Source organism: Leptidea sinapis, chromosome 25 (assembly GCF_905404315.1).
Source record: "Leptidea sinapis chromosome 25, ilLepSina1.1, whole genome shotgun sequence".
NCBI classification, from domain to species: domain Eukaryota; kingdom Metazoa; phylum Arthropoda; class Insecta; order Lepidoptera; family Pieridae; genus Leptidea; species Leptidea sinapis.
The window spans coordinates 9,239,590-9,245,583 of record NC_066289.1 but is presented as its reverse complement, the minus strand read 5'-3'; positions in this window follow the sequence as shown (position 1 = coordinate 9,245,583).

The following is a 5,994-nucleotide window of genomic DNA, read 5'->3' as shown; positions in this document are numbered from 1 at the left end:
AAAACATTCACTAGGCCCTGTTAGGAAGCCGGAAGATGGCGGTCATACGGTCACAATATACTTGTTAACAAATACCTGCAATATAATAAGATACGACGCGGCAGTGTCCAGCATCTTCCTCTGTAAACATTCTTGGAAAAGCTCCTTGGGTTTCCCGGCTGCGGAGAACAGGTAAGCCCAAAGCGCTATCTCAGTTTTTCTGGCGCATTGCACTACTGTCTGCAATAATGTATTCATTGATATTTTTTTATGAAAATAAGGGACGAGAACAGCAGGACGTTCAGCTGATGGTAATTGATACTCCCTACCCATTACAATGCAGTGCCGCTCAAGATTATTAAAATACCCAATAATGCGGAACTACAACTGCGCTCGTCACATTGAGACATACGATGTTAAGTCTCATTTGCACAGTAATTTCACTAGCTACGGCGCCCTTCAGAACGAAACACAGTAATGCTTACACATTACTGCTTCACAGCAGAAATAGGCGCCGTTGTGGTGCCCGTAATCTAGCCGGCATCCGGTGCAAAGGAGCCTCCCACTGGTAGATTCATAAAATGTGTTATATTACTTATATTATTATTGTAAACTTGCAACCCCGCACTTGTGCAACTCAAAAATGCATGCTGGTTTGCCTGTAATTGGATTTACACCATAATTTATACTTATTTTGTTATTTTTATAAGCTAGTAATAGTGTATAATCTGTTGGTGAACCTAAATAAATAAATAAATAATAAATAAATAAATAATTAAATTACTTAATTTTTACCAAGAGGCAAATCAGCATCTAGTAAACCAACTGTCTGTACAAGCTTTCCACTAAACTACTAACAATTATATTATATTTTTTATAAGAAGACAAACACCGAAAGGACAAATTAATTTGAAAATAAAATTTATGAACGTTGCGGGTCTCGAACCCGTGACCTCGTGATCCGTGCGAGTGCATTTCCACTGAACCAACCGTTCGAGTGACAAAGTTCATAAATCTTGCCCAACTCTCAAGTTGTGACTTGGTGTAATTAATCCCAGAAGTGAACCCTCACTTTAAAAAAATAACAAATTGTCACCGAAAGATTATTACAATGGTTAAATATTAGTAGTAGATTCCACTTTCGCACGACACGCCACAAGTTAGGATATCATCCCCGCCATCTGGATGTGTGGCGGTCCTCCACAGTGCGGTTTTCAAGGAGCTTTCTTCCACGTACTACAAAGCTGTGGAATGAACTTCCTTGTGCGGTGTTTCCGGGACGATACGACATGGGTACCTTCAAAAAAAGCGCGTACACCTTCCTTAAAGGCCGGCAACGCTCCTGCGATTCCTCTGGTGTTGCAAGAGATTGTGGGCGGCGGTGATCACTTAACAACAGGTGACCCGTACGCTCGTTTGTCCTCCTATTCCATAAAAAAAACAGTACTATTTATTTTCATTAATATTTTTTAAATTTAAAAAGCAATAAAATACAAGCTCAACTTTTATGAATATTTCGTGATATGGGACTTTGATATGGATATTAAAAGTAAATTCTACTTCTGAATTTTATTTGTACCTGCAAATAGACAGGAAACTCGTGCACAAACTCAATGACGCTGGGAAGCTGAGCGTCCGGGATGGGCTCTTTGCTGGTCGCTTCCTCCTCCAGCACCTTCCAACAATATAAACAAATTTCAATGAACAAAATATTAATAAGTACAGCTTTGAAAAACAAAATTTTATGACTGAGCTAACCGTTCAATTGTTAGAGCACCGGCACGGACCGCCGGAGGTCGTGGGTTCGAATCCCGCATCGTTCATAAAATTTTGTTCTTCAAATTTTATTTGTGTATTAATCCTAGAAGTGAGGGTTATCACTTTAAAAACATAACATATTGTTTACAAGTACAGCATGTTCCGCATTACACCCTGTGTCCATACAACTTAAAGTACGAATACAACAAATACTTCTGTCAATTTAGTTTAAGCTGAAGTGCATTAAAATTGTATACAATCTCAGGTTTTTGTTTTTTGTTTTGTTTAAGGTTGACAGTTAACGTCTATTTTGAGCAATGCTCACGTACACTAAGTGACATACAAATCGCGGGTGTAAGACGTAGCTTGTCACGCATACTAAAGTAATAAATTTGGCTTGGTTTCAGCGGTTGTCTAGCAGCAAGAAGTTCTATCTACATACATACATACATCATACATGTCCTCTATCAACATGTCAAAAATCATACATATTGTAACTTTATTTCTAAATTAGTTTTTGTGTAATTGAGGTTATATGTGCACTACATCAAATGTATATTTAAAAATAAATAAAATAATGCACACAAATACTTTTGCTCCAGACGGTAAGTTTTTAAAACCAGTTGTCTTATATCTTGTGTTTTTATATCCAAGCGTACGTAACAGGTACGTGGTAATTGTATTAAAATGTCTGTGTGTTCGGAATGAATTGAAATGAATTCGGCAGCAGAAATCAAGTCAAACAGCTCTTAGGAACACTCTCCGTGAGAAATGCGGTAGAAGACACACAATGAAGCGACGCCCCAACGCAACGCCAAGTTATCAAACAGTTCACAGAGCACTGACAATTCGAGCAGCTTTGCGTTGCACGCGGTCAAATGGTTCGAGCGTTTCTTGGCCGCTAGATCATAAAACTAACACCTTTCCTTTCTTCTGTATCTACATGGCATACAAAACATACCTCGTGCAGCAGGAGCTCCAGCGAGTGCGGGAAGTATGGCAGCTGGGAGCAGGAGCGAGCTATCTCCCACGCGTGGTAGCCCAGATTGCGGCGCAGAAGTTGCCGCAGTATCTGATGTAGGTACACTTGACTCTGAAATAACACTCACTTTACAAAACAGTTCCTGTTAAGCGTAATAATATAATACGCGATGTGTTTCTATTTTACTACACTTTATCACTAGATGAGCGGCTCGATCGCTTGCCGATGTGTCACAGAACAAAGAGAAATTAATAGTTACAGAAGCTTAACTAAGGTATACCTTAAGGAAATTGGTACTCTAGATGCCCACTAGTAAGATTCATTATAAATCTACCTCACTTCGTAGCTGCGTTGGACTATTCATGGATAATTGATAATGGGAGGCTCCTTTGCACAGGATGCCGGCGTCTAATTCTGCCGTGAAGCAGTATTGTGTAAACATTACTGTGTTTCTGTCTGAAGGGCGCCGTAGCTAGTGAAATTACTGGGCAAATGAGACTGAACATCCTATGTTTCGAGGTGACGAGCACAATTGTATTGCCGCTCAGAATTTTAGGGTTTTTCAAGAATCGCGGCAAAGGCTGCGCAAAAAATCTGAGCGAACTACATTGTAATGGGCAGGGCGTACCAATTACCATCAACTGAACGTCCTGCTCATCTCGTCCCTTATTTGAATTAAAAAAAATGAATAAGTTGACAAATATACTACGATTTACTTGAAGTTTCTCATGGCTAAAGTGCGCGAATAAGAGAACGGGCGCCGTTATCACGCTACTAAGCTATTTTCTTGTGGCTGTAAGATACAGGACCAATTTGACAAGGCCAAATCACCTTTTAACTCGATACAAACTTATCTAGGTCGATAGGACATCACATGGGTACCATAAATAAACCCATACACTCACCTAAAATGCCGGTGACGCTCGTGTGATTTTCTCGGTTTTTGAGCGAGAGTATGGGCGGAAGTGATCACTTAAATTTGTCTTATAGTTCCATAAAAAAAATGATTTCATGATCCATTTTTATTGGTAAATTCTTAAAACGTTATTTTCCAATATTATTATCAGCTTTTTTTGTCGATTAGGTGAGTTTTTTTTGAAGGGCGCCGTGGCTAGAATTTTGAAATTACTGCGCTAGTGAGATTAGTTCGGGTTTATCACAGGGTTTACATAACTAACGCAAAATGACAAAAATACTCACAAATTTTTCTCATTCTACGACTTCTGCAAGTTCGATGATGCAAGCATGCTTAAGATTGGTTTATTTAAGTATAATTTATGTTTTTGTTAAATGTGTAAGCATTCTTACCCGTTGGAAAGAGCGGTCTTCCCTAACACAGGTTCTGCGAACTTAAAAGGGAAATCCTTCAAATACTATTTCCTAAAATGCTAATTAAATAAATTTTTAATTTTCTTTTTTTCTTGAAGCTCGCGTGGATTATTACTTGCTTTGAACGTGACCTAATAGGCGATGCATGAAAATTGATGGGCTTGCGCAACGCGATCGAGGCGCAGCGCTGATTGGTACTCTAACGTCCTCCTCCTCGCATCGTATTCCTTATTGCTGAGGGTCGTGATTTCTCTGAGGATTCAACTTTTTGACAATATTTCGCCATCTTTGCTGTCTTTGGCTAGGTGCAGTGCGTCATGAAGTCCGGTATCCAGAGATGTGCGGATTTGGTCAAATCATATTATAGGGCTTCGACCTCTGGGGCGTCGTCTTTCGACCTTCCCAGTAACCATCAGTGGTTCGAGGTTGTAGCCATCTTTTCTGGCGATATGTCCAAAGAACTCTAAGATTCTACGGAGGCAGATGGATGAGAGTCTGATTTTTACACCTAGAGTGTGAAGGATGGCTTGGTTGGGGCAGAATACTGTCCAAGGGATTTGAAGCATCTTTCTTTAGTGTACATGTCTCAGCTCCATAGCTAACCCTAACGTAGAGTACACTGAATGGTGCGAATGTAAGCTAGGTGTTATGACAACGTGATGACAATTAGATGTGGTGATTTCAACCGTTTATCTATAAACCTGTGCTTACATCGCATAACCTAAAGCTTAAAAGGACAGATAAAGTCCAAGCGATTAGCAACTTTGACTTCTTTATCGTTTACGAGCCCTATAGAGCTACGAAGTCCCCACAAGAAAGAAAAAATATTTTTAGGCAATGTATTGCATTTCTACAAAAGTCGTAGAACAAAGGTCTTGCGTTAGTTATTAGTTACCCTATTATGTAATGTTATTTTATACCTTTTATAAAATATTTAATAACATAATAAAATTCTCACCGTCCTATTGATGACACAGAAGGGCAAAGAGAACACCGAATTCGATTCAGACGCGTAAAGGGTCGTGTCGTTTTCTGCACCCAATAGAATTGCGTCATCAAATAGTATTGCTGAAAATTAAGATTACAGGTGAGTTTTATGCTTGATATTAAATAACTAATTTATTAAAGACTAAACAATAACAGCCCAGAATAAATTTCAGATAAATAACTATAAAAAGTTGCTATTAGCCTTACTCAGTGGATAAATATCAAGATGGAACGGTAGCATTATCCTCTTAGCCATAAAAGTATGCCTCGAAGAGTCGGGGCGCCTGGCAGCGTCTCCTGGCAGTAATGGCAGCCAAACCCTGGCGCCCAGCGCCCCGCACCATAGCCAAAGGGCTCTGGAGAGCTGTGTGTGAGTGCCATCATTTCTGCCCGAAGACCAAACGCTTTCCACGCACGACGCGAGCACCGTAGCTGGCAGACAGCTGTAGGCCTGTAAAGATATGGACAAAATATATAACAGTACTTAAATTGTTAATGTAGTTTTGCCTGTAAGCTCAAATAAAATTTGAAAACAAAATTTTATGAACGATTCGGGACTCGAACCCACGACCTCTGGCGTTCCGTGCCAGTGCTCTGCCAACTGAGCTAGACGTTCGAGTGACGTATCGTCATAAAATCTTGAATGCTTTGTTCAACTCTCAGGTTGTGGCTGTCTGTAAACTTTCTCAGGAATTACTTCGTCCTGGAATTATGTATAAAATATTTTTAAAATTCTGAAAGGTGACGCCTAACGTATCCTTTTCAAAAGTGGCATTAGAACTACACGGCCACATCATCTCTGGACCTCGCTGAAACGTAAACCCTCCCGTTCCCCTTTCGCCCCTTGTTGCTTCAGTACGGTTTGCAGTTAAATTACCGTTAGGTACATGTCGTGATATCGTCGTGCTATCACTGCTTTTTTCTGAAGTTTTCATTGTTGCGTTTTGACTTTTGTTGTT